Source organism: Pogona vitticeps, chromosome 3, assembly GCF_051106095.1.
Source record: "Pogona vitticeps strain Pit_001003342236 chromosome 3, PviZW2.1, whole genome shotgun sequence".
NCBI classification, from domain to species: Eukaryota; Metazoa; Chordata; class Lepidosauria; order Squamata; family Agamidae; genus Pogona; species Pogona vitticeps.
In genome coordinates this window covers 222,135,091-222,160,331 of record NC_135785.1, presented here as the reverse complement: position 1 = coordinate 222,160,331, position 25,241 = coordinate 222,135,091, and the positions used below count along the sequence as shown (strand labels likewise).

General features: G+C 39.4%; 1 long non-coding RNA gene across 1 annotated transcript in view; it reads right to left on the bottom strand.

Moving 5' to 3' along the window:
• Positions 1 to 19,771, bottom strand: part of LOC144587997 (uncharacterized) — a 54,047-nt gene extending 34,276 nt beyond the window's left edge. Inside the window, exon 1 of the long non-coding RNA XR_013543292.1 lies at positions 17,334 to 19,771. This is a non-coding gene — a long non-coding RNA (uncharacterized LOC144587997). The remainder of the gene's footprint in view (positions 1 to 17,333) is intronic.
• Positions 19,772 to 25,241: the final 5,470 nt, after the last annotated feature.

Here is a 25,241-nt window from a genome sequence, read left to right as displayed (position 1 = left end):
TGATGCTGCATTTTGTGGTTCCAATATATACCTGGCCAAGGTATCCGGTATATTCCTGCAGTGATGAGGGGGTCCCTTTTGTCCTTTGCTGACTGTAACATTTGTTGTATTTTTTTGGTGGGCTTGAATACTGTTTGTAGGTTGTGTTTTTTCAAAAGTTTTCCCATGCGGTCTGTGACCCCTTTGATGTAAAGCAGAAATACTTTATTTGTGGGTGGCTGTTTTTCCTCTTCAGTTTGGTGTTGTTTTCTTGGTTTGATGGCTCTTGTGATTTCATTCTTGGAATAGCCATTTGGCTGGTTGAGTTCGGTGCTCAGAAATTGAGCTTCACAGTTCCCATTTGCACGGTCTACCGGTGTTTTGATTATGCTTCTTTTTTGTCGTGGGTGGTGATTAAAGTTTCTGTGTAGGTACTGGTCTCTGTTTGTGGGTTTTCTTGTGTACCAATAAGAGGTCAGTTTTGTGTATGACCATGACATCTAAGAAAGGGCGTTGGCCCTCTTTTTCTTTTTCCATGGTGAATTGTATTTTTGGGTGGATGCTATTGAGATGGTTTAGAAATTCTTCCAGTTTTTATTCACTGTGGTTCCAAATTGCAAAGGTGTCATCCACGTATTGGAACCAGACTCTGGGTGAGAAGGGTGCTGAAGTCAGGGCCCGTTTTTCAAAATGTTCCATGTAGAGGTTTGCTATAACTGGGCTGAGAGGGCTCCTCATGGCCACTCCATCTGTCTGTTCATAGAACTCATTATCCCACTGAAAGTAGCTGGTTGGTAGGCAGTGTTGGAAAAGAGCCTTGATGTCTTCTGGAAAGATCTGCTGGACGAGTGTCAGAGTGTCCTTTATCAGTACCTTGGTTAATAGGGATACTACATCAAAGCTGACCAGTCTGTCCCTGGGGTTGAATTTTAGGATGCTGATCTTTTTTATGAAATGTCCTGAGTCTTTGATATAGGATCAGGTTTGTCCAATATGGGTCTATAGGAGGGTGGGTAGGTATTATGCAAATTCATATGTCGGGGAGCCGATGGCATTTACAATGGGCCTGAGTGGGATTGAGTGGGACAGAGTTCTGTTACCTGTCCTCTGAAGATGCCGGCCACAGATACTGGTGAAATATTAGGAAGAAAATCCTCAAGAACACGACCAGAAATCCCAAAAAACCTACAACAATTGCTACTTGTTTGTTGAAGAAACATGTGGAACCATAAGTTTCAAAATGTGAGCTTCAGATAATTCTTGGACTTTACGTACTGCAGAAGTGAAGGGACAATATGGTGTATCAATATCATTGTTTTTCTTTTTTGGGGGGGGGGGGTGATAGGTGGTCTGCATTTCTGTGCTTCAACTATAATGTTTGCTTTTTCAAATAGGTTCCTCCCCCCTTTGGTAATAGTGTGTACAGTGGTGCCTCGCAAGACGATGCAACTGTTCCAAGAACCACCTATATTTAGATTTAAAGTGCAAGTATCCTATTCATAACTGTAAGCACAGAAGCAGCTTCAGCAATTGATCCAGTTGTGTCTCTTGTTGCAGTTATATGACCAGGCAGGTAACCAGATCTCTCTGGTAAATCAGTAAGACATTATGCAGGATAACTTAAATGGAATTTTATTATGAGAAGCAATATAGCTAACTGTCAGAGGCTGGTGGCAAAAAGAGGGTAACATCTTGTCACTCATGGGTATCTAGTTGGCCACTTTTACAGGCAGAATGGTGGACAAGATCAGCTTAATTGAACAAGACAAATGTTTCATTCCTATTAGAGTTAGTAGTGTGTGTTTTTAAAATCTGATTCTTCAATCCTGGCTTTCATTGCATTTCTCCAAATCTTAGACACATTTTTGTCCCACATTTTTTATCAATCAGATTGAGATATTTTTTCTTCTGTTTGCATGGTAATGCCAATCCATATTTTGTATGCATTTTCTCCACAGATTAAAGGTGTGTTTGCGCATATGTTTATATGGTATTTGAATCTACACATTTTAAAAATTTATACAGGGTTTTATTTACTTTTACATGGATCACAGGGCAGGACTTTTTTTCTGTCCCAGCATCCTTACAGGTATATTTGGTGGGGTCCTTCTCTGTTGCGTTGCTGCTCCCAGACTCTGGGAGGCCAGGTTGGCCATATCACTGTTGTCCTTCCACAAGCAGACAAAGACCTTTCTCTACAGGCACGCTTTCCCTTTGTGACTAGTTAAGAAAGGTTTTTTTTAAAAAAAAAATGGGAATGCATGTATTTTTGTTGCTTGTAAGTCTCTTTTAGTAATGCTTTTTTTATCTAACATTTTTAATATACAGGTTGTTTAATTCTTTTTAAATATCCAAATAACCAATTTTTTTGGTCTTTTAATATTGTCTCTTTTTAAGTATGTAAACCATCTTTGGTCCTTTTTTTAGGAGAAAGGCTGAATGAATGAATGAATGAATGAATGAATGAATGAATGAATGAATGAATGAATGAATGAATGAATGAATGAATGAATGAATGAATGAATGAATGAATGAATGGGTGGGTGGTGTATTTTAGCCAAGGCTCAATCATGTGAATGTTCAAGACAAGGTGTGCCTTATCTTGCAATGACAAAAGATCAGGAACATTGAAAATTCATACATTTATCAAGAATGTTTGTGTCAGTGAAATTTGTTCCATTCTATATAAGGGTATGAGTATTCTCCAGCATATTGTCATGAAAAAATCTGAAGATTCTTTCAGAGTTGAGCATTCACTAAGGGCTAGCCAAATCATCAAAAGGGCAGAGTGTCTGCTGAATGCATGAAATATTCTAGTCTGAACTTGTCTGATGTTGCCCATAATCTCAGTGTTCATTGTTACCATCTAATAACCATTTCTTTGCATGTATGAGAAGTCCCAAATTGCTCTCTCTATAGCTATTTGTCTTCGATCTCTTTTTAGGAGGAAAAAAGAAAAGAAATAAAATAAGTAAAAGATTCCAGTGTCCTCCTACAAAATTAAAGATCAGTAGTTCATTGTTCAAAAAAGGAAACACTGAAATGTCTGTACATCTTAGCACCACAAAAAAGGCAGCAAAAGCAAAAGCCCTATGCTTCTCATCCTATTTATCCATCTAAGAGAACTTTTGAGACATGACAAATGTGGCAATAGGAAGATTGATTCCTGACACAGCTGATACAACAAGCAAGTTGAAATGTTTCTCACAATGCTGTACAATCTGTCTGACAGTGCAATTCTATCAGCATGATGGTAAGAAAATTGCAACTACTTCTTCCTTACTACATCCTCCTGACTGCCAAGAAGAAGAAAACCCTCATGGACAGTTTTATTGGAGCATCTCTCTGTCATGTCTACCACAAAGAAATTACAGGCCAGAAGGAACAGCAGCATTTTTGTGACATGTTTTACTCTGAACATATAATAGTTGGATACAACTTATTACAAGATTTGATCCATCAGTGGCTTCTGACAGAATTATTTTCAGAGCATTCCACTGATGTTTTCTCCTAAAACATTATGAAGACTTAAGAGAGACAGTGTTTAGCTCATTCTTGTTCTTCTATGGTAAATTCTGGTTTTCAATATTATAATTAATAATATGCCTACTGTTGTATGTTGACATAACAAAATAGACTTAATCAATAAATCAACCATAAAATTACAGAAGAAACAGTAATTAATAATTATGTACTACCAAGATCATATTGACTTAAGGGGTGGAACAAGAGTTTCCTAAGCCTAAGCTCCTCAGAAGTAGTTTTGCAGTCATTTTTTTCTAGTGGCGCTATGAGACTGTGCAGCTAGCCCTAAGCTGCCCAGGTGGAAGGGATATAACCTCATCAGGCCACACACCCTGTAGGGGATCTTGCCTGGCCCCTCTCTTGGGATATATGGTGGAAATTAGAATGCCTAGCCCCTATCTCTACAGCCCGGTACTCCAATCCACTGAGCTGAATGGCATTTCTATTTCTGGAAAAATTACCTTTTTGCTCATTGATAATGGGGGAGGGGAAAGGAGTGCACAAAAATAGTCTGAAGCTCAACATAAAAAACACCAAGATCATGGCCACTGGTCCCATCACTTCCTGGCAAATAGAAAGGGAAAGTATGGAGGCAGTGACAGATTTTACTTTCTTGGGCTCCATCATTGCAGATGGTGACAGCAGCCACAAAATTAAAAGACGCCTGCTTCTTGGGAGGAAAGTGATGACAAACCTAAACAACATGTTAAAAAGCAGAGACATCACCTTGCCAACAAAAGTCCCAATAGTCAAAGTTATGGTTTTTCCAGTAGCAATGTATGGAAGTGAGAGCTGGACCATAAAAAAGGCTGACCACTGAAGAATTGATGCTTTTGAATTGTGGAGCTGGAGGAGACTCTTGAGAGTCCTCTAGACTGCAAGGAGATCAAACCTATCCATTCTGAAGGAAATCAACCCTGAGTGCTCACTGGAAGGACAGATCTTGAAGCTGAGGATTCAATACTTTGGCCATCTCATGAAGAGACCTGGAAAAGACCCTGATGTTGGGAAAGAGTGAAGGGAAGAGAAGGGGATGACAGAGGACAAGATGGTTGGACAGTGTCATTGAAGCTACCGACATGAATTTGACACAACTCTGGGAGTCAGTGGAAGACAGGAGGGCCTAGTGTGCTCTGGTCCATGGGGACACGAAGAGTCAGACATGACTTAACTACTAAACAAAAACAACAATTATTGCCTTGTATAAAATGTAAGGTAATAATACGTAAGCACCTGAATCAACAAGAGATGTGTGATGGTCAGAAAATATAAAGCTACAAGTGTTAGAAACAAAAACAATAAGTGTTTACAACGAGGCACACAACATCAGTGGTAAGAAGACACGGCCCATTATGAGATGTTGTTGGACTGCCAGTTCCCATCAGGTTTTACCAGCTTAGACAATGGTGAGGGGTGATGAAAACACTCAACAATATCAGAAAGCTGTGAATTCCCCTGCCCTTCATATAAGCTCAAAAAAATCCTGAGGCTGGCCCTGTTTTAGTAAACTGATTGAAATGCTTTTTTTAAAAAAGTTTTTTTCTATCTGGAGCACTGCACAGAGATACTTAGTATGCTGATTCAGTGACCCCATAATCAAGCCTTATTTAATGTTCAAATGGAATCTAAAATGCTTATGCATATTCTTGAAATAATTTGCAATACTTTCTCATAGGTGAGTCTGCTCTTCAGAATTGCCTCACTAAGTGTCCTCTTCTGGTGCTGTGCTAGATGTAGTGTATGTCATGAGGCTGCTGTTGTTTACCTCATCCCATCACTTTATTCATTGACTAATCAAATGCAGCTTTTTCAATTCAAACCTGGAAAAATCAATTTAGTAACTTTAAAAAGAAAAACAGCAGTCAAATTCTTAAGGCTCTGGGATATAACTTATAATTACTTGCCTATTCAGATAGCACTAACCAGCATCAAATTCAAAGTCATATGTATCATACATGATTGTCAGTCTATCAGGCTTGCTCTTTGTATATATAAGCTTAATTTCTGTTGACAGGAATTAAATTGGGATTTAACATCTAGCTGGAGTACATTTAAATGTAAATTTAGTTTTCTCCCCTTCCCCCACAGCAGCTATGCAAAACCTAATGTCAGAAGTGTGAATTTAATCAGTGCATTTGTACACACAATTTCCTGTGCAAAACAGTCATGAAAGGCAACTATTTTCACTCATTGAAAATGGCTGAGCATGTGCCATCTATGTGCAGAGATTTGGCATGATTAAAAATCAAATCCAGAAATATAGGGAAAACAAGAAGTGTGATGCTGTTGATCTAACATTGCCTGGTTTGGAATATGACTTTCCAGTTCAGAATCCTTTGCTGTATTATGAATAGAACAGATGTTCTCATCTGGCATGGATTATAAAATGAGATTCTCTGAAAGCTAATTCAACAGAAGAGGCTTTCAAAGTCAGTGGTATAGTAGAGCCAAGGCTTATAGGGTCAAAGTCCTGGGACTTTCTGAGTAGCAGAGGCTATATGCTATCCTCTGCCAGCACTGTACAGAGTGTCCTGTTTCCTTGGAGCTTAGCTGAAATCCTCTCAGTAACTGGGAAAGAAACAGATTTCCCCAGAAACAATATATTGCTACTAGCTATGCCTGTGGTATTTGAAGGTGGATTCGTCTTCAACAGGCAATATTAACCTTACAAAAGACCCCACCCCCTCAACTGTTGATATGCACTAATCCAGCAGCGTGCATATCTAGATTCTTCTTAGAGGTTACAGTGGTTATGGGCACTGTCATGATGTGCACCTGCAGTTCTAAACTTACTGCTACATCTCTGCCCATTTGGTGTCTGTGCTGGAAAGTCAGAAGACCAGCAGTCCTAAGATCGAATCCACGCGACAGAGTGAGCTCCCGTCGCTTTGTCCCAGCTCCTCGCCAACCTAGCAGTTCGAAAGCATGTAAATGCGAGTAGATAAATAGGTACCATCTCGGTGGGAAGGTAAAGCAGCATTCCCTAGTCACGCTGGCCACGTGACAACAGAAACTGTCTTCGGACAGGTGCTGGCTCTATGGCTTGAAAAGCGGGATGAGCGCCACTCCCTAGAGTCGGACACGACTGGACTAAAAATGTCAAGGGGAACCTTTACCTATTAAAACTCTTACAGAAATGTTGCAAAACAAGCTACTCTGAAAATGTGTAAATAAACTCCATAAATTAATTGGTTTAGCTCAGTGGGCAGGGAATTCTTTTGTATTATGGTTTAGAAAGAGAGAGAGAGAGAGAGAGATAGGAAGGAAGGAAGTACATATTCCCCAAGGAACAATACTTCAGGCCCCACAGAATCACTATTACTAGTGATTCTATTTCTAGAAGGGAGGGGAATAGAAAGACAAGTTTGATATAGTGGTATTATATATTTGCATATATATTTGTGATACCCAGCGCAGTGTAGTAGATAGAATGATAGGCTAGGACTCAAGAGGTCTAGATCTGAACGCCTGCTCTACCATGGAAGGTCACCAGGGGTGTGGAAAAATCAGTTCTTAAATATCTCAGTTACCTTGTAAGCCCTATCAGGATCACTATAAGTTGGTTCCAGCATGATGACATGTTTTTTTAAAAAAGCATGTGTTTCAGTAGTTTATGCTAGATGGCTCAGTATTTTAAATATCTGGTTGTGGAACAATGGTTGGAGTTCAATTTCCCACTGTGCCTCCTTGACAAGGATTGGACTTGATGATTTATAAGGTCCCTTTCAGCTCTGCAGTTCTAAGATGGCGATTATGGTGATTACCTTAGGTTTTTACCATTTTTGTCCTTGGGCCTTGGATTTGTGAAACGTTGTAATGTCCCGAGACTGATTTCTGAACATTTTGGAGAGATTCTGTAGATAGTTTTATGCGAAGAAATATTCTGGTTTCTTAGTGGTATGTGGAACTGAAGGCATACATTTTAGTAGTATTCAAATTTGTAACTGTATTAATGGTATTACTTTTTGATGATTTAAAGTTTAAAACTTGATAAGTTACTAATGTTTAAAAGGATAGCCCTACAAAACCAAGAACATGAACATAGAAATGTAATAACATGAACATATGTTCATGTCATTAAATCTCTATTCATTTGTTGCATAGCTTTACAGTTACTCTGTTGTCAGTAACTGTAAAGCTGTACCTTTCTTTCACATGTTTTCAACCATACTGATTTGCTTTTGGAAAAAAAAGTCAAAGAAAAATATTGTTTTATAAAAGTTCTCCACAGATGGGTGGCCTGTGCTTACTTTCCCTGTAAGGTGGCTGAGGAGTGTGTGTCAATGTCATAACTTTCATAATAAAATGATCTCTGCGGAAAACTAACAACTTGCTCAGTTTCTTGCACTTTGGTAAAGTCATGAGAGGGATATAATGAAGTAACTCTTCCCAAAGGCCTTTTCATTTCAGGAAGCATGTAAATCATACAATCAAGTTGAAATAGTATTTAAAATATTAATCGTTTTGCAAAAACTGATGATAAGATGTAAAAACAACAAAGAAACACAGCAAGAAGAGTCATTCAGACAGGCTGAACATCTGTAGAGATAGAAAGGCATTCCTTTGGGAACAGAATTTCAATGACAAGTATAGCTAGAAAAACCTCCCAAGGAATGACGTTCTAGAACCAGCCACAGCCACGAAGAAGGCATACTCCTCCAGTCTCCTTACTGATTGGCAAAATAAGAAAGTTGTTAAAACATTAAAACCCACATTGAATATAAAAGATACTTCTTCAGGTTGCTCATTGTCCTTCACCTTCATCTAGGCCTAAAATACTTTCTTGTTTTCAGGAGGTTGATTTTTCAAGACACTTTCATCTAAAAAAAGAACTGAAAAAGTATTTGGTTTTAAGAATTCTGTATATTCTTTTAATTTTCAAACCTTTCTTAGGAGACTAAGTCATTCCTGTCTTTGACAGCACCTATTCCAAAGCAAGTGAAAGCTTCAGTTACAGCACATACTTACTGTTCAGAAAGGAAGGATGGAGTCAGAGAACAAAGTATGCTTGCTTCTGAAAGAATGGAGTCAAAAATCCCTTTTATAACTTTTGGTAGTCACAAAAATAATGTGTCCTGGACATATGAACATAATGGGATGTACAAGGTTTCATCAATGAAGCTCACTTCTGTTTTTGCTTGTTTCTCATCAAGAGAAGAGACAGCAGACAGTTCCGTGTCAATGATCAGAAATGCACATAATCCTATGCAGTGCATAATAGTGATTATGAGGCAGCAATTAATGGGTTTCATTACAAGACATGGTATTAGTCATTAACAGGGATTTGTGGCAGCAAACCTACTTTGGAAGTAATCCAGAACATTTTCCTAACTGTTCAGAAAATGCATGTGGACTGTCCATCAGGATTTAATGAACCATCTGGACCAGACATGTAGGATGGAATGTGTATAAGTTGGTAGAAGACCTGTTTTACAGGCCAAGGTGTCTCCAGGACAGGTGGGTAAATCCCTGTCTCAAATCAATGTATTCTACTACTAATTGATTCATGTTAATGGTCTGGTACACTATGTGCCAATGAGACCATCACTGAATTCCAGAACCTACAGCCCAAAAGATTTTTTTAAAAATCCTTTCTGGAGTTTACAGAATTGTCTACATTTTCCAATCACTGGCAGACTTAACATTGTTTTCCAGATAAAAAAGGTCCTTCTCCTGGTAGCTGCTTTCTCCCTTTTCTATTCATCTCATTCAGGAGATTACGAGCTCTCTCCAAGGCTTTTGACTTCAAATGCAGCAGCTCTAAGCAAATTATGTTATGCTGTAACAAAACTGGTCATCCCAAATTTTTTTCAGTTAAGAAGCTGTGCTGAGGCTGTTTGAAATACAAGGGGAAGACTTTGACAGCTGCAGATTTGGGGAAATAACACTGTAACTCACAAAATCCACCTGTTCCTGGTCTTGCTAGGAATGACTGACTATTCATGGTGATTTTCAAGTGTTAAAGAATTCCCTTCCCCAATCTGCAGGTTCCAAAGTTATTACCAAGTCAGAAGCAATTTCTAGGGATTCCCCCAAAGCTCAAGGAGGGGAAAAGGAAAATGTAATGTCCCTTCCCCCAAATGACTTTACACAAATTATTCATCATAACTTGCAAAACAGTTTTATTTCCTACACTGGTAAATTTCATCAGAATATGCAATGTATCTACACATTCTGTCTTAAGGTCTTGTTCATAAGGTCTAGCTTTAAAACTGGAAAATCTGACTCTTCTGATTTTGAAACTTTATTTTTCAATAGAATATATACTCTTAGGGATGAATGCAAACAAACAAAAAAACACCACCTTCCCCCTTATGGAGCCAGGTGTGGAAGAAAGATTTATTTGAATGAAATATTGATTAGAACAGTAAACAATGGATCTTACATAGAGGTGGAGACCTCAGTGGTACGCTTCCTAACTAAATGTTACACCCAAGTGCCTTGTGCTGTATTTTCACAGCATGAGTAGAAAACAGCATGGTGGATTTCCCACCTGTACTAAAACCTACAGCAACAAAGCACATATATAATCAAATTACTTGTAACAATGAGAGGTTTTTTCAGCTTACAAACATAATTTAAATCCTTTCTGCTACTTTCTATATTATGTTTCTTCCACCTCATGATCAATATTCTAAAAAGTCAAATTAGTAAACATGGTCTGTATTCACTAAATAGTGGTGACCATTGATTTTTCTGTCATGCTTTTATGATATTTTGCTACTGTAATAATTCAATGGTAATGCATAATATATTTACAACCCTAAAGCACCCTATTATTTGCCTCCCCCCATGTAGTCAATTATTTAACATACACCAAATCTGAATTATACCACAATATGCCACTTTAACATGTTGTTTTAAAGGCTATTAATGCTATTTGTTCAGACCATAACAGCCACATTATGCTGTCTCTTTCTAATGGTATTACTTCACCACATGAAAGACGAAGGACAAATTAAGTGCTTATGTGATTTCTCAGCTGTTAGAGGTTCCCAATGCTCTGTACATTAACAAAATCTCAAATATTGCAAGTAAATTATTATTTGCTCTGGAGTTGCTATTTGCTTAGTAGTTAAGATCTATGAAATACAGTATCCGCATTTTATGATGCATTTTAGGAAGACCATCCCAAGGGCTTTGGAGTGGATGAAGCATGCTGCTTCAATACATTTCTGACAAATACAGATTGATGCCTTAATCTAGACATGGCAAAATCTGTCCTTTTTGCTTTCTCCTCCTTTCAAATTGTTGAAACCTGGGACCTTTTGTCCCAAATAAACAATTTACACATTGTAGTCAATTCTTCAGAAACAAATTGGGTAAACAATTGGGACACATCAGCATTAAACAAATTCAGTGTGGTACCATGCCCACTGTGGAGAGAACCATCTTACATCCGCCTGTTCTAATGTGTGTTAAAAATAGGGAAACAGTGGGTTCTATTTGAGCATGAATATTATCAATACTGAGGTGTTCATATTGGACTTTTAGGCCTAGGCTTTGGTGGATAAACTAGTCAATTTCAGTTTTTCCTAACCTGGGACACAATTATGCTCAAATGTTTCCATTCTGAATATGAACATTTAATAAGCTTGGGGAGAAGGAGATAAAAAATGAATTGATATTTATTTCTGCCTCTTCTCTACCAGGAACTGAACATGGCCATCAACGCTTCGAAACAGATAATAGCATAAAACTTGTCACGGATTTGGCAACAGGAAAAACGCAGAGTTATTGAAGACACAAGTTCTTCTTTTGTTGCAAGACGGTTGTATTTACAAGTATTTACAGATATTTACAGGCAGGCATCTCATCAGCATGGCAGGAGCTCTTTATACAAACAGACATAGTGCACGGCAGAAAGTGGTAGAGGAGGAAGAGAAAGACACAAAGACACTGTCCACTTATATACATGTACATGGCATTTTTAGTCCAATCAGAAGACAGATGACTTCATCCTTTGCACCTGGTCTTCTTCTGGTTTCAAGACATTGCATCATCTCCAGAATGATTCGGCATTCTCACATCTGTGCACAATGGCAGCTCGTTAATGAAACACTTATACATGTTCAGGCCTATAAAATTTCTATATTCTGACAAAACTCAATAGACAGTTTTGTTTGCAATCTTTTTGTATGTTGTTCCTATTCTACACTGTAACAATTATTAAAATATATTTGGTGGTATCCTGTTCAATTTATTGCAATCTATTTATTTATTTGTTTTTCAGGAGGAGTTACAGACACCCCCAGAAAAAGACTTCTGTGATTACCATTAAATTGAACAGAATTATAGCCATGGTCTCTATGCATATAGTATAGCAAATTAAACATAGCCAGCTCATGACCACAGCAGCCCTCCTCTAAAATTTGGGAGTGAGGTAGTCTCCCTGCTCAGTCCATGAAATATGCTGCTGTTAAACTTCCAAAGTGGAAAACATTTTCTTTTTAAATTCCCTTTCATGTTTTCATGGGGTAGATATTTTCTTTAATATGAAGAGTTCAGAGAGGTAGGAAACAAGAAACGACTATTCTAGGATAGTCAGAAAACCACTGTAAAGTGATGAGGTAATGATGCTTTGATTAGAGAAGTGGCAGAACTAATTCCCACCTGCTGCTCTCCTTCATGGCCTCCTCTCCCCTACAGTCATCCCAAGGGGTGAAAAGAAATCCTCATTACTAATTTATTGTGGCCTGTCAGACTATTAACGAAAGCGAGCACATATATTTTGGTTTCCTCTTAGCAGGAGAAAATGGAAAAGCTCAAATTGTTTCTTTTCTTTATGCCGTGGTAAATGCTCACAAACTGGAAAACTGTGCGTTTCCAAAATGCACACTGATAATTGGCTTAAAGAGAGATGGAGAGAGAGAGAAGCACACATTTGCAAAAGTGTGTGCCAAAATATGAGGTATTTAGTGCAAAATGTTAAAAAAATTTAAAAGGTCTCACAACCTGATGGAAACTTTGACAGAATGAGAATGCTGGTGAGAAAAACTTTCAGATTTTCACATCCCTAGTTATAATAGAGGAGAGGAATATGCCCAGCTGGAAGAACTGACTGATATCCTGTTGCGAAAGCTACACTGCTAATGCTAATGATGTCATTAACAGCAGCGACTGCTACATAGGCATCCTTCAGTCTCGAAAGATTATGGTAGCATGCTCTGTATGGAGGACTTGGAACAGTGTTTTGATGCTGTATGTGAAGCTGGAATGTCCTCTTCAGGGCATGAAGCCTGGGTAAAATAATATGGAGGATAGGCTGTTACCCAAGCAGCAAATCCTCCCTCTCCACGTCGCAACTGGTTCCAGCAATGTCGCAGGAGTTGACAGAACGACACAAACTGCTTTCAGGACTCCGGCTCCAGATTTTACCTCAAGGTTAACTCCTGAAGCCTTTTCCATCAGTGAATATAGCCACAAGGCAGTTGAGGTTTGAAATCTGAGTTTTCCGTCTCCTTGATGGGCTGCCTCCCAAGGCTGACGAGTCCCACATACCCAGCCTGCTATTGCCATTATTATTGACGTAGGTGATTTGTACATGGGCTATAACTCAGACCTCCCAAATCCAATCTTTGCCAAACTTGGAGGGGATGGGGAGGAGAGACAAATGAAGACTCATTGTGACTCTGATATCTCTAACTTACTGTATGTAGGGACCATTCTACTGCTCCCAGACATGCCAAATCACACAAACCAAAAAATGCTTCATTTCATCAGAGTGTTAGTGGTTCATGGTTTGTGAATAACAATAAACCATGAGCCATCATGAATTGTCATTTTCCCAGTTCGTGCCCATCTCTACTCAGGAACTGGAAACACACTACTTCTGTTGAATCCAACAGAATACTTTTCCACCTCTGCTTGAAATCTCCTATATCTGTCAATAGTCCCATTATTTCCTCATTCGGACTGAAGGGGGCTGAAGTCTTGGACACATTAAGGGCACCTGGGAAGATCACTGCTCTTTAAGGCACGAAGACATTTTCACAGACAGACAGAAAGACAGACACCATGGAGAAAGAGCTGTGCTGCATTTTTATTTTCAGGGTTGGACTTCAAATCAAAACTTCATGTAGCCCTCCTCTTAGAACAGAATGTACTAATTACTAAAATAAGCTTCAGTATTGATTCTCAATTCATGAAATTATGAATTTCGCCACTTTAAACTGCAATATAAGAATGATGCAGTAAATAAATCACTTGCTTATGCAGAGACGCATGCTACTTCAATTATACTCCAGTTGATTGCGGCCAATTTACCAATGATTAGCAATTTACTAGGTCAAGGACCTCACTCAAGTTGCTTCATGGTTATAAAATGGTCAGTGGTTACTCATGGAAAAGAGGTTAATATGCAGTGAGAAAAGATAAAATGATGCCAGCATCTGATTAATAGCTTATTAATCCCCAACAGTAGGCTGTTTAGAAATTGAAAATGAAGATGTGACTCTAATCCTGAAAATGCAGTGATGAAACGTATTGCTCTAAACATAGCATAACATTAAATACCATTTACATTGTTTTTTTGTTTGTTTTATTTTTACAAAAAACAGACCCTTACCTAGGAATTTTTGCATGCCTACTTCTAAGGGAGATCTCCTATGACAAACAGATTTTTGTGCCTTGGCAGGTCATAGTACACAATGCTGAACTAAGATATTTTGCTCCCCGATATTTTGTTTTTGTAATAACAGAGGCACCAGATACATCTGTATAGCTTATGCTTCCTGTGAAGAAACAGGAGTGAGGTGGGAGTGCCAGCCACTATTTCAACCACAGTTGACAGAGATATATCACCTTTTTCATGTTATAGTCTTTGTTCCCCAAGCTATTTTGGGGGTCACAAGTGGAGTTGATGGACCTCGAAACATCAGCTGAAGTCTCTCCAAAGATTGGTTCACTGCTTCAGTGATTTTCTCTTACCAAGGGGAGAAAATTCAGAAGCAGCAATAGTTTGAGTTTTGCTTGAGACATCTCTAATGAAGAGCCACCCATGACCACACATTCCCAGCTGATGTAAGAGTGCACTGGTTCAGCACAGGTGTTTGACTGAATATTGTGCTTCCTTCTCTCTTAATTATTCCTTCCTTGCCTTCTTTCTGCAACATCACAAGGATCCATCCAAATGATCTTAAGAAGACAGTCCATATAGAGCTTACTGTACCTTCCTCTATCTGGTGTGTTCCATCATCAGATGACAGGCACACACCCCCAAACCCTTTGCTGAGGCTGGGGTTACCATTTAACTTGTAACAGGGACTCTTTCCTTTGGAATATTCATTTTACCAAACCAGGCACACAGCCAGTGTTCTCTTTCTACTGCTGCTTAAACACTGTCACAGTTAAAGTCAGAATTTACATTGCACTTCTAAAAACAATTTTGGAAAAACCACTTTGGGCTGAAACCCATACAGCCTATGTTAGTTTGGTGACACAACTTTGACTTGAATCACAGTGTAATTGGCAACCTTTAGGTCATAAGAGTGGAGTGTAACAATTCCAGTCATTCTGCAAGGATCCTTGAGACCACAACCTCCAGTGGCCTGATATTACCTCTCACAGATATGTACCATCAATTTTTGGACTCTTTTGTCTACAGTTTTTCTGTGCTATGCATGAAAGGGTTGCACTTAGTCTAATGTAGTGGGGTTCCTCCATGAAAGCTTGCCATTTCTTTGATTGATTTTTTTTTTTTTGTGGTACAAGAAAAGGTATCACCCACTCTTATATTTGTGTAACCTTGTCTCTTTGTCCTTGCCAACAGTACGTGTGGTACAATATCTTGTGAGAGCTGTTTTCAGAAGTAGTATTGCAACCAAAGAAGTTGTTTATTGAGAAAAGCAAATAAGACAGTTCAATACTGCAAGCTGTCAAGTTCTTGCTATACATCTCTCTTTCTTTATAGATGCTTGCTTATGCACAAACACACAAAAACAGCTCTTAACTAACTACATCACAGCTCTTGTTCTTTTCCCTCACTACTTGAAATCTCTCTTAGGCTCTGACTTTAAGAGTACCGAAACTTAACTCCCATACTCTTAAACATAGTAAACTCAACCAAAACCATCATTTTCTATACATGCACTAATATATACAACATCATCACTGCAGCTAGACAGAATAACAGACAATCAGTTCCATCAACGTAAAGCTTTATCTCTCTCTCTCTCTCTCCCAACTTTACAGATTCTCCTGGCACATATCAAACTTACAACTCTCCATGAAAACCCAGTCACCCACTGGCTGAAATCCTGTTATTTAGCCTAGCAAGATATAACTAGGGAAGATCCATTGAACCAATGGAATTTATGGAGGAGCTGACTCATTCAATCCCCAGTAATTCAATAGGCCTACTCTAGATACAATTTACTAATTAACTAGAGATGGGCACTTAACATGCTTCAGTGCTCTAACATGGTTTGGTGGATCTGGCCCACAGATGTTGCACGGGTACCCCTGATTCCATACCCACCTACTCTTATGGGTGCCCCATCAGAAGCAGCACCGTGGGCTTCCCTGCCCTACCTCGTCCTCTGAGTGGGTGCCTGCAGGAGGAAGAATCCAGGGAGCCCACGCAACACATGTGGCCCAATCTGCCAAAGCACACCAAACCACTGAACTGTAGTAAGTGCCTATCTCTATAAGCAGCTCTGTGTATAGCAACACATACCTACAGATATAAAAATGTGGAATCACCATACAATTCCATAATATCATGAAGACATAGCTCCAGTCTCACAATTTGGCCTGAAATCCCAGGGGAGGGGAAGTTGCTCACCTGGCAGCCCAAATCACAGAAAACTTAGGAAGGATGAGAAACACAGCAGGAAGTAAGCAATTCGGCTTACACAAACAACCCTTGGGATTCACCTCAAAATAGAGATGAGATATTTCGGAAGTCTCCTTCTCGCCCCATACCCATCACTACCCCTTTGTACTAAACAGTGTCTATGATTTCTATTTGAGGCAAGAGGAGTCTTTTTCAAGTGTAATTGAGGTTTTTAGCTTACTAATAGTATGATATCTGAGAGCATATCACTGTACTACATACTATAATAATGGCTTATGTTTCTAGTTATTTTTTTTTTAAACTTTGTAAATATTCATCCCTACTGTTCCCTTCAACTGACATGTTGCTAGGAATGAACAGATGTGATGGTGGAAATAAATTAATAATATTTCACCAGGGGTGAGTAGAAATGATGAGGAAAAGGAAATCAAGGCACAGTTTGTCATTATTCTTAAGCAAGTTATTTGACTAGAGAGGCAAAAGGACTATGAAGAGGCAGGAAATATACATACATGCGTACATTGCCCAGGTGAACTTCAGCTTGTTTTCATGAAGCTAATTATTCATTACAATCCCTGTGAGATTCTTGTTTACAGGCAGATGAGCAAAGAGCGGAAGGAAGAGCAAACTTTTTGAGAAAGCAAAGGTTTACTTGGGGGAGGGAGTGATGGTACCAGAATTTAAAATTCTTCCCAGTGCTCAAAGGGGATATTAATTCTAAAACTTAATGATGTATGACATCTTTTTTGTTTTGTCTAACTTCCTTTTGTCTAATTAAAATGACAATTAATCTTCGCAATATTGTCACTCTCATTTAACAAAAACATATAAGATACCCCTCTGTGATGCAAACAGTGTCACAAAGGGGTGAACACTAGATCTTTGTATCCCAAGAACAACAATATTAAACAGCAAAGGACCTCACAAGACACATTAATAAATGGAAAATGAATATACTTTATTACCTATTGATTACAATTATAATAAAAGAGGTTTCATGCATTCACCACATTCACACCACATACGTACTCACCAAAGAGAGAAGAATTCTTTCTTTGCATTGTTCAAGTTCCAAAAAATGTAGTTGGTTCCAAAAGCCTTTTGGTATCAGCAGACAAAATATGTTTGCCCAGACCCCTCTTTTTATATTCTTTTTAGGCAGGTTGCTAGCTGGGCATGCACATTAGATGTTTCTTTGTTTCCCCCTAGATATATGGTCCTTATCACTTATTGTGAAGTATGGAATGCTTAATGTGTCTTCCATCATTTAGTGGACAGGTGTGGAATCTGCTTGCTCAGGAGGATCCTCGTACCAGGATCTTCTTAACTCCCGAGTTTGCTCCACTCCCTCAATTAGCAGCAGATTTTTTTTTGTCAACTTACTGAAAGCATAGTTCAAAACGTTCAGTTCAAGAGTTGAATTTCTCACAATGAGGGCTTATAGCCAGAAATACAAAGTCCCATAGTTCCTCTGGTTTTATTGGTCTCCATCTTTGTGTCCCAACTCTCTCTCTGGTTCTTCACCTTATGCAGGCCAAACATGCACGCACCTTACAACAGTGACATTTAATAAACAAATGTCCAATTTTCTGCTTTCCAGTTGTGTGGCATTAATTCTGCCCACATACCTGTCCCTGGTGTAGCTTGTGCTGAGAACGGCCTGAGCTTTATGTTGTCAGGAAACTTTTCACTTCGAGCTGATCAGTTTGTCGTATCACTGACAGGGCTGTCATCTGGCAGTCCCACGAACCAGAGGTGGCAAGGTCAAGCCCAGATCATTGTGCTTGTTCATCAAAGACAAGGATAGCTTGAAAGACACAGAACAGGGACAGGTAAAACGATCAAATGGCTGACAATAAAACAAGGAGATAGAGGGTTTGATATGAGGGGAGAATGATGAACTGCCTTCAATCACAGAATAACTTCCTTCAGTTATTTTTTCTTTGATGCATCCTTCACTGACAATTGTGGCTTTACCAGTGTGTAAAGCCAACGTTTTAGCAAAGGAGAATGGCTTGGGAAATATATTATAGAAAGACATAAACCGTCTACAAAGAATTCTGACATTTTTGCCTTTGTACCATTTTTTTCCTTTCATGATGTTTCTAAAACAGCCACTAAATCTTCTTTTGTTGAAAGATATTCTGATTTCTGCTGCAGTAGCTTCTCCTGTTTATTCTGTAACCATCTATCAATTATTTCATACTACCTTTAGAAAACAACATAATATCCTTTCCCTACAAAACAGAGCAGTCCACATAAACAGACACATTTAGGGTGCAATCCTAGGTATACTTCTTAAGGAGGGAGGCCTGTTAAACTCAGTGGTTCTGACTTAGGACAGCAATAGAAGCTGTAATAAATCATAGCATAAACAATTTGTCATTGCCTAGAATTATATATTTATTTACTTTCTTGAAAGGTGCATATATCTTTCTTCAGCTTTCTTTTAACCAAAGCTATGTGTTGTATGTAAAGTAATTATGCATAGTCAATTATATTAATGTAAGATAAGCATGAAACATTATCAAGTCTACGTTTCAGTATCAGGAATGCATGCATATGTCCTCCCTCAAGAAAGTGCTGTAACCCATTGGCTGAGTACACAGTCTGTGTTGAAACACTCCTTATCTGAGGTGAATATGTTGGTATATGCCAGTAAGGCAGAGGGAAAAAAATATGTCTAAAACCTTGGATAACTTATCTGACAACGGCAATGTTCACTATACTGAATCAGATTAAGGCAGATTTCATGAGTAAAATGTGCATCTTAGAAAATACACAGTGCCACTACAGATTGTATTTCTTTAAAGGGGTCATTTTTCTCAACTTCAATCTTTAGCAGCATACCAAATCAGTTGTATTAGGAAGACTCATTCAGCACGTGCTGTTGAATCATATTTGTCCACAAGATATTGCCAATGATAAGACTGAAACACACCCAGTTGTATGTGTTCTGTGCCATCAGGTCAGAACCAATTTATGGCAACTCTAATAGAGTTTTCAAGGTAAGTGAGATATTTAAGGAGTGGTTTTAACCAGTTCCATGTTCCCAATGAGTGGCCAAGGGGCATTAGAACCCTGTTCTCCAGAGTCCTAGTCTGTCATTCTACCCACTACAACAAACACAATATCATACGAAGTTAGAAAAGACTAATTCCCAATATCTGGGATGGAAAACATTCTAGCAAGGCAGCAAAAGGTGTATGAAGTACTGTATATTATGCACATTATGTATTACACTTCTTTTCTTCTGCTGCTATCAGCAAACAAAGGACACAAAATAACAGGAGAAGATCTTGCAATGATTTGGCATTCCAAATCAAAATGAATCCATATAGACAATAACAAAATGGCATTAGAACATAAGAAGACTCCTGCTGGATCAGGCCAATGGCCCATCTAGTCCAGCTTCCTAAATCTCACAGTGACCCCATCAGATGCCTCTGGGAGCACACGAGAAAACTAGATGCCCCCGTGGTAGGTGGCTTGGGTGGCTCTCTCACATTTGGGGGGACCACCTTGGCTGCGAAGAGTGGGGTCCACAGCCTCGGCATATATTTGGACCCAACGCTCACCATGGAAACTCAGGTGGCGTTGGTAGTCTGCACCGCATTTTTCCATCTTTGGCGGATTTCCCAGCTGCGACCCTATCTCGACATGGAGACGCTCACTACCTTGGTGCATGCGCTCGTAATCTCAAGATTAGATCACTGTAACATGCTCTACGTGGGGCTACCTTTGAGGCTGACACAGAAACTTCAGGTGGTGCAGAATGCGGCAGCCAGGCTCCTTACAGGAGTGAGAAAATATCAACACATCTCTCCAACGCTGGCCGCATTGCATTGGCTGCCCATCTGTTTCCGTGTCAACTTCAAAGTTTTAATGCTTACTTATAAGGCCCTAAATGGTTTAGGACCTCGATATTTGGCGGAATGCCTCCTCCCACCAAGGTCTACCCAGATCACCCGCGCGAGTCAGGAGGTGAGGCTGAGGAGCCTGACGCCGAGAGAGGCCCGGAATGAGAAGACACGAAACCGGGCCTTCTCGGCGGTGGCTCCTCGCCTCTGGAACAATCTTCCTCCGGCGATTCGCACGGCCCCCACGCTGGGCACCTTTAAAACCCAATTAAAAACATGGCTGTTTATTCAGGCCTTCCCTCCAGCCAACTCTTGATTTTTTCTTACTTTTCCTTTTTATTTTTACTGCTGTTCTTGTTTGATTATTATGTATTTGTCTATGTTTTATTATTTGATTTTATATTTGGAAGCCGCCTAGAGTGGTCCGGTGGGCCAGATAGGCGGGGTATAAATTAAATAAATAAATAAATAAATAAATAAACAAACAAATAAATAAATAAATAAATAAATAAATAAATGCCTTTCTCCTGACACCACTTCCCTGCATCTGGCAAAGCTGGCACCTGCCCACTTGCCCCTTCATGTGCCTGCTCACCACCTTGCTTGCCCACTCTTTCTTTCGTCCATCTGGTCACCTCTTCACCCATCCAGTCAGCCACTCACTCATTCCCCCCCCTTTTGCCTGCCCTGTCATCTCCCTTCGCTCACTTGCCACCCTATCCAGTTGCCACCTTGCTCATTTCCTTCCTGCCTGCCTAAGCAATCACCTGGTTGTCCTCCCTGCTCACTTGCCACCCCTGCCTGCCTGCTCTCTTGCCCTTCTTGCTTGCTTGCCCCCTGCTTGCCCGCCTGCTTGCCCAATTACTTGCTTGCTACCAACTCACCACCTCACTCTTGTGAGGCACCACTGTACTTCACTAGGGAAAAGAGGTGCTGTTGTTAATCCCATTGTAATTATATCCCTTTCCCACTCTTTCATCAGATCTTTGTTGGTTTGTATTTCTACCTGCAGTGGTTTTGTACATACAAATGTATACAAGGGAAAGGAGGGGGCAGCCATGCCACTACATATGCTCAGTTTGGGAGGCAGCATTCCCTGTTCACAACAGGTAAGAGAGGGACCTCGGAGTCTTCTTACATCCAGGAGGTATTCAACTTGTCCTGTCATTCTATGCTTCCCAGCATGCTGGCCGGGAGGTGGGTATCAGATGACAGAATCCAATCCTTATGCTCTGCCACTGCTATGCAGCTGTAACATGTAAAGTTATGGTTCTTTTTCTATCCATCATAACTGATGTTCATGTGGGGGGGGGGGGTTGTGGGAAGCAGGAACACACACCCATTCTAGTCATCTGGGTAAGTAATGAAAGATTTAGCAAGTGTCATGCACATTCCGAGTCAAAATAAGTCAATCCATCTTTCTCCGCATGAACATAATCCCACTTTATGAATGCCACAGCTGCTAATTATAGAAGATTTTAGCAGAACTAAGAATTAACTATAGAAAAGACAAAGATCAGCATGAGAGCTTGGAATAACAACCAAACTGGTCTTGTATATGACTAAGCAAGAGTAGCCTAAACAACCCTGCTAAGATCTAACATTTGTGTTGCTACACCTAGTGCTAATATTGCTCTTTAACTGATTTGAAGATGTTGATGAACATCCTTCTGACAAAATAAGTGCAGTTGTGTGAGGTTTTTCACAGTGTATGGTTTATTTACATATCACTTTTGAACTGAAATTTTGCGTGAAAAATGAAGTGGTGCACTTAGTTCCTCCTTCATTTTAGAGGATTGGTTATATTTATCATTATTTTTCCTTTCTTCCATCCAAAGTAGGGAATTAGAATATTAGATGTTTCTAGATTAAGAAGAAACTTCGGAATAGTACACTTCCTGGAAGCTGGATGCTGAAAAGGCTAATAGTAGGACTGCATTCATATTTATAGAAACAGTACCACCATGCCATGTTGACTCATGAGGGTGAATGTTAAAAAGGGATCACGTTGCTGCCTAAAAATTGAGTAATAAATGTCTCATCCTTCCATGAGTGATGGTTTAGGAACTCCCACTTGACAGCAACAAAAAGACACACTGATAGAGAATTTAGAGGGGTTTCTTATGATCTATTAGAAAGAGAAACAAACAAACTGACTGACAATACACAGGAGAAAAATATACCCTTTCACACTGGAGAGGAAGAATTCATATATTTGTCACAAGATGAACTGCTTGCTTGGCAGTGATCTGAAAGTATATCTTCCATTTGTAAGCAGAAAGAGAGACAGAGAGAAAGTTCATTCTAAAAAATCTGTAGGCAGAGTGAAGGATTTATCCCAGTTATCAGTCCAAGAAATGCAAATCCGTTTTACAAGGAAACATGACAGACATAGGGATATTTTATTTAATGTATCTGTTTTCACATTATTGCCAACGCAGGAGAGTCTAGATGCCTGTATTTGGCCAGTCACATATTACTGATAGCTGAATGGTATTAAGTCAGCCTAAGAGTTGGTTGCAATGATTCCAAAACGATTCCAAGTGTGGTATAGTGGACAGAGTGATAGGCTCGAGAGAACAGAGTTCGAATCAGCACTCAGTCATGGAAACTGGCTGGTGGAGTGGAACTGGTAAAACCACTCCTTAAATATCTTACTTACCTTGAAAACCCTAATAGGGTCACTATTAGTTGGTTCTGACTTGATGGCACAGAATACACATACACACAAGTTACTTGTGGTTGTTGTGTATGCCTGAAATGCACATTAAATAGTGCATTAAATCTCTAAGCTGACATCACAGAAAGCACTCATTTATATGAGACGTGGGGTCTGCCTTTTTTTTCCTTTTCCTTTTTGCTTATAACTAGCATATATATTAAAGTGGAAAGGAAAGGACTTCTCACTGACTGCTCTCAAATTGTGAAACTCCATAGAAAACAAAGCCAGGTTGTCCCTCTTGTGAATCACCCTGGGTCTTGCACAGGGGGAAAGGCAGGATAAAAACAAAACAAAATAAGAATATAAAATATCAATTGAAAATAAAAATAACAAACGCTCAAGGTAATGAAACTTACAAAATCATGATTCACTATCCCCTTTGTACTGTCCAGCAGCCTGGATCTCTTGCTAATAGATCATGAACACTGGGAGAATGGCTAAGGAACAGTTTATCTTCAAAAACATGTCATAAAGCTCATGAAGTCCTTCGTGGAATGCAGCTTAGATTGAACATGTCATTTTTATACTTCCCCTGTCCCAGCAACTGAAAAGAGTTAAACTGAAATATAAGATGAACGGTAAAGAGATGAATGGGTTTGACAGTGGGAGGGGAGGATGAAACTGATCGATGTACAGGAATAACCAAATTGTAAATACCCCGAAGCCATGAAGACAATAAGAAGGAGCCACAGAACTCCTAATGTCCACAGAGACCCTTAGATATTTCTTTTGAAGAGAATCCAAATGTGAAAGATTCCTAAACCAACTCCAGAGGGACTTGAAAACTCGAAGTGCCTCTCCTTATTCAACAGAGAATTTGTTCTCTTTCTGTACATGCATCAAAATGTCTCAGAGACAATATTTTTATAGCAAGAAAAATGGCGCACAATAGCTAGTACAAAATGTTTAAGTCCCTAGCTTCCTAGGCTAGATTTTTTTCCCCCGATCACACTCATAAATACATTTGGATAAATGTCTTTTGTTTTAAGAAACAGAAGTTACTTAATTTTGGTTGTTTATTTCACACAGTCATTTCATCTAAATAAGATTTTACACCTAAAATCTTACATATTTCAAAGCTATTTGCAAATCTTGAGAGTCTAATTATAAAGAATCATGATATAATTGGAATTCTTGGCAATCCTATTTGTCATTTTACATCTTGGGCACGGATTACCAGTATGCTAAATTAAGGAAAATAATTTTCTCTGGCAGTCTATTGCAGGTCCAAGGTACATACTTGGTGACACAGTTGTAGAAAAATTAGCTTCATATTTATCAGTTGTACCAGGACAATTTTGGTGTAAGATATGGCAAATGTTTTCAGGCATCAGATGACCCACTTGCCAACTGATGAACCATTCCAAGACCCCTTAGGGTATCCAACCAACTAAAGTAGTCATAAGGCAAGTATAACATTGAACATGTCACACAAATCTCAGCACCATATCTCTGCCAGTGAGATAGACCAGACCCAATCAAAGCAATGTAGGGAGCATGGGAGGTTGAAGTCTTGGTGATAAAAGTTACTGATGTGCATCGGGGAAAATATTTATATATTCAGCAAGAACAGTCCCACAAAGTCTGTTCCAATCCAGCCTATGCTGAGTAATTCCACACCTGAGTAAAAATCAACTCCATAGACATTGTGGAAGAAGCCAATGGAATCCTAAAAGTTCCTCAGAATTACTCACATCACCATAGCAACTAAGGGTGTGACTAGATCACCCAGTTATATAAGCCTGGATTGGTCTAGATCCTGTTAAACAGGGGCACTTTGAGGTGTTGTATGTCATTTGGGGTGATTCTTGAATCTGCATCTTGAATCAACACTACACCTCAAGTGATCCTGTTTAGTATGATATAGACCAGTGGTTCCCAAATTTGAGTCCCCAGATGTTCTTGGAATGCAACTTCCAGAAATCCTGGCAAGCACAGCTAATAGTGATGACTTATGTGAATTTCAGTCTAACAACATATGGGGACCCAAAGTTTAGAACCACTGATCTAAACTAGAGATGGGGACGAATATAAAAACAGATCAGATTTTTTGACAAAAATAGCCGACTTGTTAAATATTTGTCCCTTCATATTCATGGGTTCCAGAAACCCCCATGAATATGAAGGGATGAATATTTTCCCATTTTATTTGTCCCTTTGTATATATATTAAAAAAGAACACAATTCTGCCTAGTGGCCACTGATCACCTAATCGGCGGCCGATAGGCAGCCACCTCACCCATAGACACCACCATAACAGCCCACCCCACCCCTTCCTCACCCTACCTTAGCCCCCCCACCCCCACCAACACCCCCTTATCGTAATCACCACTGCCACTACCGAGGTCTCCATCTGGCC